This window comes from Colias philodice, chromosome 11, assembly GCF_061535455.1.
Source record: "Colias philodice isolate Cphi_HAF_F1 chromosome 11, ilColPhil1 Martin Lab GWU primary, whole genome shotgun sequence".
Taxonomy (NCBI): Eukaryota; Metazoa; Arthropoda; class Insecta; order Lepidoptera; family Pieridae; genus Colias; species Colias philodice.
Genome location: NC_143096.1, coordinates 679,506 through 695,367, shown reverse-complemented (window position 1 = coordinate 695,367; position 15,862 = coordinate 679,506). Strand labels below are relative to the sequence as shown.

The 15,862-nt window shown below is 36.8% G+C and overlaps 1 long non-coding RNA gene across 2 annotated transcripts in view; it reads left to right on the top strand.

The window, feature by feature from the left end:
• The window catches only part of LOC149484330 (uncharacterized), a 73,445-nt gene that overhangs the window by 48,440 nt on the left and 9,143 nt on the right, over positions 1-15,862 (top strand). The window contains exon 1 of one of the 2 annotated variants that reach the window (XR_016316249.1): positions 11,867-12,052. The exons of the other annotated variant lie outside the window; for it this stretch is intronic. This is a non-coding gene — a long non-coding RNA (uncharacterized LOC149484330). Of the gene's footprint in view, positions 1-11,866; positions 12,053-15,862 lie in introns of those variants that run through there. 2 annotated transcript variants of the gene reach the window in all.

The window sequence follows — 15,862 nt, the reverse complement described above, 5'->3', positions numbered from 1 at the left end:
TTGTTAAATCTTGGTCTATTATAAAAATTAAAAATCATCAGCGTTCAGCGTTATTCAAAATCCTATAGACCAATTATCCAAATACCTAAGTATACATGACACTTTTCACATAACGTTGTTGATGATTTGAGAATAGAATGAACTACGGCATTGAACTTAAAACAAATTTTCCATGAAATATCCGAACACGCGGCCACAAAACTTGAGCACTGTTCTGTTATCAGCTACACGTTCAACAATTGTTCCTTACATGATAAGGAGGCCGTAAACCTTGCAGCGGAAACTCCACACCACCACAACACGTACTCGGTACAGTAGCAGCATTCCTTGGCACGGCTTGGTAACCGCGGAAGCGGGGGGCGTCGCGTGATTTATTCTAATTTTTCAAGCGAACTAATTAATTACCCTAATTTATTGCTCCGCCAACTATTCTTACATTTGTATACGCAATTAGTGCTCAAAAGAATGTTGATTGCATCTCGCCGGCACGCTGAAATCGTCCACGGTTAACAATTAAAATTAACGCTGTTGTTATAATAACATTCTTTCTCAGTCTATTAACATTTTTGGGCGATATTTTTGATAAGATTTTCGGTAATAACGTGATGTCGGGCGCGATAGTCTGAGTGACGATTTGTCTGCAGCCCGCTCGCTATAACTAAACCCTCTTATCTGGTTTAGGGTTCTTTCGACACCCTTTGATGTGCGTAATCTGGTCCTTATCTCTGCGCAGTAAGGTGCAGGCCGCGGCGCTTTATCTCCGTGTACTCTAATCGTCGGATGCTAATTAAATTCAATGGGCCACCTGTCTGTTGGTCCGATCGCTACCGAATACTTCTAATTAATAAAAAGGCCGCGTTCAAGTTAATGACACGTTTTGTTGAGATCTTCTTGTTGATATAGATGGGTGCGGGCTTGGAGATGTGTTTCATGTTTTTCAAGAGGTTTTTTAGAAATTTTATGTTAAGTATTGAGTTTGGATGCTGGAATTTATTTGATGTTTGAATTTAACGGATTTTAAGAGTATCACAATCTATAGATGTTACATACAAATAATTTAAATTAAAGTGTTTGTGTTCAATGTTTATCGTCTTAATAGATTTTTATTAATAGCATATTGAAGTAGGTACTAGGTAGGTACCTATGCTTTAACTAGTGTAGCGTCAATTACTCAAACGTTCGTCTGTTTGTTCTAGCATCTCTTAAAAAGTTGCTGATTTTGTCGAATTTCTACATCAGAGAGAATGAACTTAGACTAAAGTTTTATTTCAAAAGAATTTGTCCTCGTGCACAGAAGTAGGTAATTGGTTTACAGTTAGTGTTGGCCTGTTAAAAATTATCATTTCATCTGATATTAATAAAGATTTCATCAATGTAAATTATTAAATTAATTATGCATGTACATCTTAAGATCTTGTATCGATAATAATCAATAAGGGCCCATAATTGCGAAATACTTTGACACATTCTGAGATGTTGTTTTGTTCGTGACTTTACAAGATGTCTGACATTGTTACACGTATTTTGCCGTAACACTACCTAAATACTTATAAATTAATTTCTTAACTACGAAATACATAAAATTGTAAACTTTATCTTAAACTTCAAGTTAATTTTATACCTATTGATTTAAATATAAGAAAAATAATCTAGAAAAATAATTTATGTTTCTGTGTGATTGATTTTCCAAGCCGACTTCAAAAGCAATGAAACGATATTAATGGAAATTTTTCTTTGTGCCTTTGCCTTCTTGAGGCTTCTGCAGAGGTCTACTTAAGTATTTTGTTTATTATCTAACTTTAAATAATAAATCTTTCTGAATCTTCAATTCTTGATCGCACATTGAATTAAATAAAAGACATCGAAAGTTCGTTCACGAAAAATATGTGAATGCAAACTGCAAAGGCATGCCAATATGATGCTCGGAATTTGAAACATTTAGCTTATTATGTAAATATGTAAACAGATGCTGAGCGGTCCAGACTGTGCGGAGACGGACATTCCAACGAGATTTGTAATTGTGAATACGTTCGCCAAATCAACAAGTAGGTAGGTATATCTATACTGATATGATACCTACAGCATGAATGGTGAAGGAATATATTGTGAAGAAACATTGAAGAAATCGATATGTCCAAGAAAAAAGGAGGATAATATCTACCACCTGCAACGTGGTGGAATATAGCCTATCATAAGGCTGCAGAGTTTGTTTCGTAGTTTATTTTGAACGAGCACCGAAGTAGGTAGACTTACCTACCTATGGCCACAGAATAATAACTAGTAGCTTGCTATAGCTTACAAATGACGAATTATTTTTGCAGAGCATAGGTAGGTACTCATTAGAGTTATGCTCTTTGATATTTATCATAAATATCGGAGAGAACTTGGGCTATTGTAGGTATTGTAAGTTGTAACACCAAACGTCGACCAAAAAGCGGAACATTAATGTGAGATTGCACTTTTTTTAAATAATCCTTTTGAAATAGGTATCTACAAATTACAATACAGAAGTTGCCGAGAAAATGAGCTTAACGTAAGAAGGTAGGCACTTAAAAATAGAACTAAGCAATTGCTGTGTAGGTACCTATAAACAGGTAATTTCATGGAGTTTTATTTCAAAAGAGTTATTCGAGTCATTTTTCAAAATGAAGGTTCGCTTCAAAAGCCAATATAATTTGACATTAGAGAGCTGTCCAAAGCTGACCCTCTGTTGTAGGTAGGTACAATATCCCTTACACAATAGGGACCAAAAGTTAAAAGGGGCTCGTTGATTTCATGTCCTTCAGGCTTCATCCCTTTGCTAAAACTATTTTAGTAACTCCAGTAAGTACCAACCCACCTACCTAAAATTTAGAAATACTTAGTACAAAACAAATAACGGTAGCTCACAAATAAATTATTGGTAGTAATTTAGTAATTGGAAGTATTAATATATACCTATTGTATCTTTTAAAATACATATAATAATACTTCTACTTTTTGGAAAATATTTGCAACCCATAACGCTAACATAATTTTAAAATTTTATCTTCTACAGATTTTTTCTACGCTAATCAAACGAAAAACATCTCTCCACAAACGAAACCAAAAAAAAGGGCACCACGTAAATCAGTTGTTTATGTTAATAGCGTATAATTGAGCTTCATAAGTCACCAGCAAGATGGCTGCGCGGTAATTGGTTTCGCGGAACCGCACCGCCTATGGATTGTGCAAAAACCTCTCCAATTACCCCCCCCCCCCTGTCCCCCCCGCTCTCCTCCTCCCCCGGCCACGCCCCGCGGATACATTACAAGGGGGTTAGGAATCTGGTTTCGTGGGCTACAAAGGCGCCGACGTGTGGTGCGAATTGCTTTTGATGCAGGCTTAATGGAGAGGTGGATAGTCGAATTGTACCTAAATATAGTTGGTTATGTAATAGATATAGAACTGGCGTGGACATCGTTTAAATTACTTACATCTTATGGATATTATTTAATAGTATGTATTCTACGACATTAAACCTATCCTAGGTCTAATGACGTCGGTTATTAGGAATAAATCAAAATTGATTCTTAATTAGGTACTATAGGTAAATTGATGGATTTCAAGTAGGTACCTAGGTATCTAGATATTATAAATGCAAGTTAGTATTTAAAATTTAAATTAATTCTTATTATAAGTAATGCGTGTGTAATGAAATATGAATATCACATATTATCACTGGTAACTCATTACCTATATCTAAACCTGCGTCATAATAAATACTAGGTAGCAAAAATTCTGCTTCTAATTCATACATTTTTATAGGTCAACATCGTTAAAATTTTCCTTATTTCATGGACATGTCTTAGAATAGTAACTTATTAAAAAAACACGTTTCGAAGCACTAGCTTTTTTAATAATATAGCAATTGATACCAATCGAAATCCTTTCCAAAACATGAAGGTCTCATAGTTTGGCGTCGGCAGCCCTAATTACATTGTAGTTAGGGTTGCGAGTATCACGAAAAAATGACAAGTATCACAGTTTCTCAGTACGGAGTACAGGTAGTTAATAGCGAGCTCGTTCATAATGCAATGCTAATGCGGTCGTTTATATACGCGATTACGTACGTGTGTGGCAGTGTTGCTGCTAAACTTGAGAACATGGCATATTGTTGAACGTCTGGTTTTCAGGTGCATGCGGATGAATTAAACTTAAGTTGAAAATTGTTTGTGACTTTTTAAATTTCCGTTGAAAAAATAATAAATTATACATACAATTAAGTAGTAACTTAAGTAATTGTTGGATATTTGTGTAAAAACAGTTGAGTGTGATTTGGTTAACTTGAGTCTGAGTAACCTAAAAACGTAGGTAAACGATAATGCAACCGCAACAAATAGATCAAATTGAATAAAACATATTTACAGATCTTTCTAATCCGACTAGAACGCTCTCCAACCTGCAACAAATCCATATAGCATCGATATGAATGCCTCGCGCGCCAATGTCCAGTCGCCATTTATCTAAATCAAGCCGCGCCTCAATAGATTCTGCTAAATCGGAGCGTGATTGCGCCGGTGGTACATGGAAACATCTAGAGGCAATCAGCGGACATTTGTATCAAGAAGCTATAACTAATGACTATTAACTTATAAAATCTAATGGCATTAAATCAGATTGTTTTTTTTTTTCAGTTGGAGTTGAAATTTTGATCTTAATGAAATTATGGCTTTGAAGCTTACGTACGTACAAATATAGGTACGAAAACGAGATTTTCGTGGTCTATTTCGGTTCTACTTGAAGAATATTTACGACTGAAGTATCTCTATCATTTGTTGACAGACCTATTTATTTCTAGACAATATGAAAAAAAATACAAAAACCTATACCTATGTACATATCCTTGAGTACATAAAGTGTAAGATATGACCAAGAGGTAATTAATTACATTCAACAGAGTATGATGGAATAAGGGCGAATCTGTAGTTGCCTTAACGACAGTCCTCAGTAAAGATATAGTGTAATACACAAGCATGCATTTAAAGTTCCGGTGCAATCAAGTTCATTAGAATTGAAATGGATACAACGAGATATCCATTTCCATTGTACCTACAGTCATTCAAAGAATGACAATAAGGGAAAAGAAATGGAAACGGCCGATCATCATATTCTGGTTGATAATAATCGATAATTTCGTCTTACTGCATGATAGATTGATTTGAAATATTACTAAATTCCGTAAAAAAAAACCTTCGTTTGACATATTGTAATTGAAAAGCATATAATATGTAAGGTCTTGTCATTGCATCAGCCGTTGTTACCATCAGTTACAATGATTAGACTGATGCAATCATCCAATCTACCATCAAAATCACACCAGGATTATCTACTATTTATTCAATTTGCGAGTGGCGCACGTGATGAAAATTGCGACATTAGCCTAGATACAGATTTGTCTCGGCGCCATTTTGGTGTCAACGTACGATTACAGCATGCAATGATTTTAATGAATTATAAATGCGAAATTCACATACTTTAAAAATTGGAGTGCTACATTTGTTTTGGTTTGATTGGATTGAGAATTTGTTACCATTTTAGTATAATTAGTTTAACTGAAAAATTTAACGGGTGTAGTTTGGACTGAGGCTAAAGTGACTATCATTTTGGTAAAGCTTCATGCAAAGCTATAATTCCAGATTGACAATAATATCTAAATTGACAGCGGGACAGCATTCGAGAGGTATCTCCATACACTTTCGTGTATAAGTATCAAAGCTTGTATCAAAGTGTTAGCTAAGAACATATTCTTCACGATCACGAACATTTTAGAGTTTTCCTGAGATGCTAATCTATGAAAAATTATATCTAAGGATAATATTATATAAGTAATGTGAGCTTTTTCCAAGCTTAGCCTTTCAGAAAAATATCTTCCGCAATAGACAAACAACTACTGAATCCTATGACTATTTGATTTATCTAGGAAGAACATTGCTTTCTATATAATTTATCACCATCAGTCTATATTTGTATCCATTGCAGGAATATAGAGCCTTCTTCGAGAGCCATAAATCACTAGGAAGGCGAAGTGTGGGGTAGCATAATATGTAGCATTTCTACGAACATTTTCCAGCGGTTTTTTCTCATCACCGTTTCCTCACAATATTTTATTTCTTCGATCAAAGAGGGATATATGTAAATGTAGGTACAAATAAATTGTAAAGTAAGCGTATAGAGCTTAAAACTTTTAACGTTATTACAATTTTGGGGTTTCATTGTAGCTTAATCGGTAATCGATTTTATCCTAAGGAAAAACTATTTTAAAAATTTCAGCATAAATCAACATGTGTAGTGTGTACGTTTCTGCTCTTTTAACCTGGCTTTTCAACTTTTCATTACCAGGCAATTTAGTACCTTGTAGTCTATTAACCTAGTTGGTGGTAATCATTAATTAGGTAAGTTAAGTTGAATGCCATAAAAATGCCAAATCTTTAGCTAGCCAGCAAATTAACCCCCTCATCCTCAACCACAACCAATTCATAATGTTCCACACAATGAATGGCCAATGAAAAGTGTCAACGCGTATCGCACTTCTAACCTTGCAATGTCGTCGCGAGGAACGCGTGGCATCCCTGGCTCGCGTGACGTCACAGATGGTGCGGTGGGCGTGGCCTGGCCCCGCCTACCCGCACACTAGCACACACGTATAACGAAACAATTGCGTTGAGGCGGCATTTTTTAAGACGGCAAATGAGATAACGTGACACGAGATACGATGTTCTGCCCGCTCGACGACTATAGTGTGAGGTCCTTAGGTTTGTATAGTTATTGGATGTCGATATGGACCAAGTTAAATAATAGACATTTTTAATAGTGACCTGTAATACGGTGAAGATGGAGCTTATAGAATTTCTCAGTGTTTTAATTAGGTAGGATCGAGCGCTGCTAGGCTTACTCAATTTAGATAACATTTTTTCCCTATGACTATGACTTGTTAATTTTAAGGGATGTGATATATATGTATCCTGTTGAGAAAAGTATAATACCTAATTTTTTTTTTTTTTTTTTTTTCATTTGGTTTCTGAGGATTTATTTAATAATAATAATAATAACTTTATTGACATAAATAAATAGGTACAGCTTAAATATGAATCCATAGGCTCCTGAATTAGTTAAATACTGTGTCTCAGGAGCCAAAATTGATATAAATTGATATATTACTAGGCCTTAAATGACATTCATAGATAAAAAATGAATGAAAATTAAGCAATTGCAAACCAGTACACAAAAAGACAATTAATTAATAAATACCTACTTGAAAAAGCCTAAACAAATTTAAAATCCATTAGCTTTTTATCTTTAGAAAATTTCCTACCAATAGGGGTATTATTTGCAATTTTAATAAGAGAATCGGTGACCTACTTGATAATGTTAAAAAACAAAAATGAAAATGGACTCTACATGACTGACTATAAGACACATAATAGCATGAATGAGTATTAGAAAGAGGGATGCGGGCTGCATAACCGGGATGCATATCGCGTGCATAATTTGTGCAATATTAATTCACTGATAGGAATGCACCCTATTCACTATGCGATATGAAAATCACTTAATATAAACCGACACATATTACTCTACTATTCATAACATAGGTACCTACCTACTTGAAATTTTTATTGATTATCTGGCAAAAAATGGGCACCTACCTACTATAGTTTTTAAGTATCTTATATACTTATTTATACACTAAATGTGGTTCATAATACTTTTTTTAAAGTGAAACTTTTATTACATCGTCTCAAACTTTTTGGTCTGTGTAGCGCATGTCGCGTGTATCGCGGCTGCCGAGTAGGTATACCTACTCGGCAGCCGACCGTCACGCGACATGCGCTACACAAAGCAGTGTTCGGAACCGTTCGAACAGTTTCACTTTTACCGTGGTTTCATAAAACCACACAAAATTTTTTTCCATTTAATACAATTACACAAACGAAGGTAACAATAGATTTATAATTACCAATTAAGATTTATACGTGGAAAGTTTATATAATTCATAATTTTTTTTAGATGTTTCCCACGATATTAAAGTATTTTCTAGAATAGTAGAAAGTCTAACAGTGCAAAATTGAAATAAGAATAATTATTTGTGCCATTGTTAACGAGCTAAATTATTAGCTCTTTTTCAAAAACATGGATTTTAAAGTTTAGCTGTAACCGCGTTACAGATAGCTACAGTATATATAGTGCAGTAGCGCATATTTTGTTTTGAAGTTAGGAAACTCAAAAACACCGATTAGTTTTTTTTATTTAGGTGGATATTCAAATGTCAAACTCATACACAGACTGAAACTTGTTACCTTCTTGTTACCTACTTAGGTATTCAATTAGGTAGACTTCTTCTAGAAAGAACTTTTGATTCCTCATAACATAGTTTACCATTTAGGTACCACTTGTTTAACCAAGTGTAAACCCTGCAATTCGAGGGTTGAAGATAATGATAAATCCTTTTTTTTATTTTTATTATTCTAAACAATTTACAATGCTGTAGTAATTTCATGTGTATTTTTTTTAATTAGATTATAATTTGTATTGTTTGCTCGAACGATTTCAAACTTCTAACACAATGAATTATTACTCCATAGTCCATACGACATTGTCATAATTTATTCATTCACAACATGCACTCCCTAGCATAAATCACACATACAAATCCAGTTATTTGCGTACATAAATATTGTAGAGACCATTAGATATTTTCTTTGTTAGTTACTCAGTTAACAGCTAGTTCTTGATCAAAAAGCAACAAGAAATTGTATTTTAACAACTAGGTATGCATATATGTATGAATGTATCCATGCATAGGTTCCTTCTATTAATTATTTGTACCATCTTTTGTATCCAAAATATCATATCATCCCTACTAACTACATGGTGAACGTTACACTTACTAGCAACTACCTAAATATCTGAAAAATAAGTGTTCTATGTTAATATCGTAAAAGTATAACATTGTACTTATAAACGTATTGATAGAGTCACAACCGATACAGCTGTCCTATCTTAAACATCAAAATTTCCGATACGCGACAAAAGATTTTTTATACTCTGTAACAATACTTAACGTTTATATTTGAAACGGGAAGTGTCGGGGGAAGAAAAGGGGGAGGGGTAAGGATTTATGCGGCCGCGACACCGCGAGATTTATCGACATGCGCGTGCGCACGTGCGCACCAAACGAGACAATAGTGTATACGCCCATTGATGGCCAGATTTTACAAGTGCAGCTTGTCGACAACCTGTATATTTGTATAATGACGATGTAGTTAAGATTTAGTACCTACAATCAAATGGAACCTGGTAGTCCAGTAGGAGCAGTAACTGAAAATACTTACCTATGTAATTATTGGTATGCAAAATTTCTTCATGCCAGTTATTATGACGGTTATAGAGCAATCGATTCCGTATTTGTATTATTTACAAATTGCTTCTACCTATTTACTTTCGAATTGATACAGGCGCAGGCGTAGGTATATAAGCACACAAATATTATTTGGTGATTTATGAGCTCGTCTTGAATCTTCGAAGTCTTGTAATCAATATTTTTAATAAATTGAATAACAAAAATAGTCTTAGGTAATTCGTATCACCAACTTACGAAAACCAACGAAACAGATGCGGAATTTCCCCATACGAACCCAGAACTACATGTGGTCACTTCAAAGCTACATTAATCCGCCTTGCATAACGACAGCATTTGATAAGCACGCACCGATCAATCAAGCGCACTTGTCGGCGATTATGCTCGATAAATCTACTCGTCTTAACACAATAAACAGCTCAGCAGAGGCAGTGGACATTTCCTCCATTTAGTTTAATTTATTTGGTCGTCGCAATGCAACACGACCAGCAGTCCGGAGTGGGGACGTCGTAAACATGTCACGCGAGACGCATCGGCCGCAGACCGCCCGTAAACATCGCTATGTAAAGCTTTGGTCTGGTGATCATGACGCACAACGCTGAGGTATACGGTTTGCGATGCCGGACACTCAATCATATGAAAAACGTCGACAATGTTCTCTTGTTCCGTCGCAGTATGCGTCAGCGGCGAAGGGCAAGCGCGGTGAGTGGGGAGGTGTACTCCCGCACAGCGCGGCGTCATTCTCGATTGAACGCTGCGGTGTGCGGGTATGCGTCACGGCATATATGAATGCGACAATATGAATTTTTTCGTAGACAATAATAGAATTAGTTCGCAGCTATCCTTCTTTATATAAAAATAAAGACAAAAAACATAAAAGTTTGATAATTACAGCAAAATTGTTCATGTTCACGTCTACCTTGATAGCTGCGGCAAAATCAACTGACCACCTCTCCGCAGGGAAGGTAAATGCTGCGTCGTGACGCTGCGTCGGGGCGCATACCTCAGCGTTGTGCGTCATGATCACCAGACCAAAGCTTTAGACTCATCTCGGATTCTTTGTGTCTAGTTGTGTAATTGCAATGTTGCTGAAAGTGTGCTCCTGAAAAAAGCTAGTTCTATTTGAGTTCTCAAATAGGATCTATGTAGCTAGAACTCTTTGTTACTCTAACTTACTTGCAACGAGGGCATATAAAACTAGCATGCAGTATATCTACGAATATAGAGACACATGATTCTTTTAAAATCTTTAGTTAAGTTTCTGGAACAATTTGCAATAACTGGACTTTTTTACATTTCCCTTGATAAGATTTTCCTTGCACTACTAAGTACATAATACATATATACACGATGATTCTATTACTTACTGAAATATTATCTACAAGCACAAATATGATTGTGTTCAAGTAAAAATAATGCCAATTTTTGCAACGCAGCAACAAATAATGGCAAAAAGTTTTCCCGCGTTGTCTTTCTATCCACTTTTTTACCCTCTGCAAAATGTTTAGCTATATTTCCACCATTTGAAACACCGCCGGCAGGAAGCATGTATTTATTACACGAATTAATGCCGTCTCTCCAATTACTGTAAATCTATTGAGAGACATTCAATCAGCTCCCGAAGTATGAATCCTAAAGATTGATACACATTGGTGTCGCGCCAAGCCGACATCAAAGGCAGTACTAGCGGGTATTAGTGTGAACACGCTTTATTTAGTCACTTGTTACATGTGCACTAATATCGTATTAAATCATACTAATGCTCGGTATTTAGTTAAAAGGCACAACAAATCAGATAAACTCTGCGAAGCGTGTGACGAAGGATTAACATATGGTTTTGAGAATGTTGCACATGAGTTTTATAGAATGTTTTTAATAACTATAGTTTCTTTAATGTGAACTTGTTACAAAATTCAAAAAATAAAAGCAGATGTTTATTCTGGACCAAAATGTATCTATTATTTTAAATTGACAAACCTCAAATAACAAAGCAACAGAACAAACCGAAACTTTGACTCTAAAGCAAAAAGAAATCGAAGATTGACAATCTTATAGCAATAACATACTTCACCATAATCTAGGACTTGTGCTATTAAGAAATCAAGCAATCAACAATTATTATTGGAGAAAAACTAAGCTTTGATCTCATCAAAGAATCAAATCGTCATCTCGATCAATCTTTGACATTTATAAATCGCACAACCTGTTTAATGTAACAGCTGTTAATTCCAATTATTTTAAACCTTCGGAATTAATTCCACACTAGAATTATCTCGTTACAAAATGTATTTTCAATCGTGGACGCCGTTTACCTCGTAGAGCATTGGCGCGAATCCAGTTAACAACAGACAATGATAGAATATTTAGAGAATGCGTCGCGGGTCGCGGGCCGCGGCTCAATGGCGCGCACAGCTCGTACAATGAGCTATCGAACACGCGTTCCCGCGAAAATAGCATTGTCCTAGAAACATTCGCAATCCAAAATTCCCCGAACGTTCATACGAATCTATCGCCGTGAGAAACGGCGTCGAGTGGGCTAACGACCGCTTAAAAATACGAGAAGATATAACCAAATGCGTTCAATAGTGGCGGGTGAGCCGGCATTCCTTCGGAATTTATTAGCCGATGGTGCAGAGGCCGCCGACGACCGATTTAGTTCGGATTTAAACAAAGGTAAATGTCGTGCGGTATTTTTAGTTGCGCCTCTAAGGCGCGGGTCAAACACAAGCGGCGCGGGCGCGGGCGTGCCATAAGCGCACCTCTTGAATCTGTTTTGCACCACGTCCTTCTTATACATTTTGTATGAAAGAATTTTGGAAAGGCGACGAGGCGGCACGCCACGGTTGCGCCGCGGGCGTACCGCAGGCGTACCGCAGGCGTACCGCAGGCGCGCTTCCCCCATCGCATCCAAATAGAGGTCAATTCACGGTCATACACAATCAAAAACAAATCGGGTGGTAGGAGACGGTAGCCTGTCAGTCAAAAATGTGTTCTCTCTGTGTGGAATTATATAGAGCTGCTATTACATACCCTTCTTCGTTTTATTTTTAAAGGTGAATTGAATTAATCGATGAAATGATTTACACAGGTGATGGCAGTAGGGAAAGTGAAAATGAAGAAGAGCATAATGAAAGTTCCCATGTATTTACAATGTCAGAAATAAAGATAATCCTGATTTTGATTGTGTTTTTTATTTATTTGTAATTGTAATAATATTGTGGAATGATCAGTACTGTAAATACTTTTGAACTGAGATTTTAATGATAAGATTTATATGGTTTAAATGTAAACCTGTGTTTGAAAACCATATTTTATCTATACTAATATTATAAAGAGGAAAGGTTTGTATGTATGTATGGTTTTCACGCATAAACTACTGGACCGATTTTGATGACATTTGGCACAGATAATCTTTAGACCCTGAGAAAGAACATAGGCTACCTTTTATTGCGAAATATGTACCACGGGCGAAGCCGGGGCGGACCGCTAGTACAATATAAATTTTGTGTTATTTTAACCTTCTTTTCTTCCATCATTACACCAGTACTACTTTAAAATTACTTTAAAAGTACTATAAAATTTTCCAAGTAAATTCCAACATTTCCAACAAAGATATATTTGCAATCGTGGGGTTATCCTCGCTATTTACTTACAAGGAATTATCAAAACAAAATCGTTACTTTCAAATTAATGTTAAACTCTTTTAGCACAAAAAACATAATTTTACTAAATTATGCATGAAGAAAATGCATTTAACCACTCTATATAAATATCATTTTCGGACGCCAACAGCGCGCCCGATGCGCGCCGGCAGGCGCGCCGGCAGCGCGCCCGAGGCGCGCCGGCAGGCGCACCGGCAGCGCGCCCGAGGCGCGCCGGCAGGCGCGCCCGCGGTGCGCCCGATGCGCGCCGCGCCGCTTGTATATGTCCCGCGCCTAATGTGTTCGCGCCGCTGCCGCCCCGCCGCCGCCCCGCCGCGGTCCCGCGGGAGCCAGATTGTCACTATTAAATCAATGCTCTAGTTAGTGTCCCCCAGATACTATTCGAAATGTATGAAATGTAAAAGCGTGAATCGTTAATTACTAAATTATACCTACTGAACAATAGCATACCGACTTAACTGTTTCGTTTGAATGTAGGTAATATATTTACCAAGAAACAAAATTTATGTTTTAGATACTTACTACTTAGTAGGTACCTACATACAACTACCAAGTCTTTCATATGAAAAATTAACTGAAACTACCTACAAATAGATACCTAAATCCTGTATAACCTGTAACTACGTATTTCCAAAATCCATTGAATTTAACCCGACCAAGGCATCATACCCGTGCGTGCAAAAAGCCCCGCCGCGGCCGCCGCCCGGTCTGCCGAATGCCGCAGAACTCTGCTCTTTTATTCATGCGACGCATTCCGCAAACAAAACAAGCGAGATATCATCATTTGGATGCAACAATTGACATGTCACTGCAGATTTTACGAAATTATTGCATTTTTGAACGTTTTACTTGTTAATAAGATTAATATAGGTACAGCATTGGGATTAAAGTTTTTGGGATAATTAAGAAAATTTACCCCTCAGTGGATTTCCTTTCACTAGGTAGGTACTTCTTTAAAACACACGATTTCAATAACTAAAACCTTATTTTAGATACGTATAAAAATTCACTCCATAAAACATTACAACCACTAATTGTAGAGCAATGGTTTTGCATTCAGATGCGAGAATATTTTTGCATGCTATTGTGGCAACTAGCACCCAAAAATTATTTATTGGTATATGATAAGAATGCTAAAGTAAACGTGCTTTAAATAATATCAGTGTCAAACGAATTTAATGAGCTTCGATACAAATCGGTAAATTATCAATAATTAATCACTCAGTACTAATTGCTCTTATTTTGTCCGCTAATTACCGTGGGAACGGACCCGAACATGCACTTATCTCTAACGTTTGTGGCAAAAGGAAGAAAACACATTGCGGTTTTAATTCCAGATTAATTTGCTGAGATTTAGAATATTTAATACGATATAAAAAATAAGTTTACGCCACCTACGTATTTATCTGCGTAATCAGTAATGCATCGAAGACTGTTTGCTATTGCCTTTTATTCATAGATTGAAGTAGTGCAGTAGGTACCTAATAACCAAGAACCAAAATACTTGGATGACATATTATGACATCTTCCAACCTTTTCTTGACCAGCGTAGTGGAAATCGAATTTAATACTCAGAGCCTATGTTCCTGCAGTTAAAACGAAATGAATAGGTAACATTAAATACCAAATTATTATGTGCCCAAGTCTGTTGTAACTTGTGTGTAATGTTCATCTGCAACATTATACCTATACATAAAAACGTAACAAAGATATTATAAAAGACGCGAAAGTTTTAATTTTCTGCCTGCATTATTGCAGTCTTCTTAACTGTAATTCCGTTTATGTATAGTCTGAATTTACAAGCTAAACTCACAATCTAACTCCAACATAGCTGATAATAGTTCCAACTACTCATTATTGTAAATCAAAGTTCTTTGACAGTAACAAGTAAAACCGAGTAAAAAGCATTATGGTTCTCCATAAAGGATTTGCAACAATGTTGCTGTTGAAGCAGTGACTGCGAATATAATAAAAACTTGATATCAAAACTTTGTTCAATGTTATTTCAGTGTTGGTTCGGTTCAGGGACCTTTTTTCATATGCTGTTTTTCTTAGAATGTGGAATTTAATAATAATGATTATGGCATTTTATAATTGTTTGTTCAAGTTACCAGAATGTTTAATATCTCGTTATATAATCAGACACTGTTTCACCATTAGAAATTGAAATAAAAATTTTCACAAGAAATTCTTCACTCTTTAAATAATAATAATAATAAAAAGGCGTAGGGATGTGACGACCCCATCGCCCCCGGTTGGCATATCTACAATAGATATCCCAGCCGTGCAGTCAGTCACCCCGCAGGGCACCTTGTGGCGAGGTGTCGGGGAGTAGCGACCCCGCGGGAACCGAGCGCTCCCGGGGGAGGCCCCTGTCCTCACCTCCGGACTGTCCCAGTGGCAGTCCGGAGTGAACAATGACGAGGTTCAGGATCCCCCTCCTCTGGCTTGCCTTTGTTGGCCGTCCAGAGTGGAGCCGCCAGAGCTATATGCTCGGGGGTGGAAGTGTCTAATGGCGTAATAGCGGGGAAACCCGCTCCGGGCCCGCGGGCCCGCGATGCTGAAACCGGTGCCGCACCTCTCTACACCCCTAGCCGTTCAGCTGATGTTGCCCCCTTGTTGCCACTATCGGTAACCTTTTTGGGAGTCCATCGACCGAACTGGCGAGTCACCGTCTGCCATAATTTTCAATTTTTAATATTGAAAAGGCAGACGTCCATAGTCCCCATAGAACCAATATACCAGTCCATCTAACACCCCCTTCCATAACCCAGTTTTATTCATTCCATTTTTCTGCAATAGTCCTACATTGGCCGCAGAC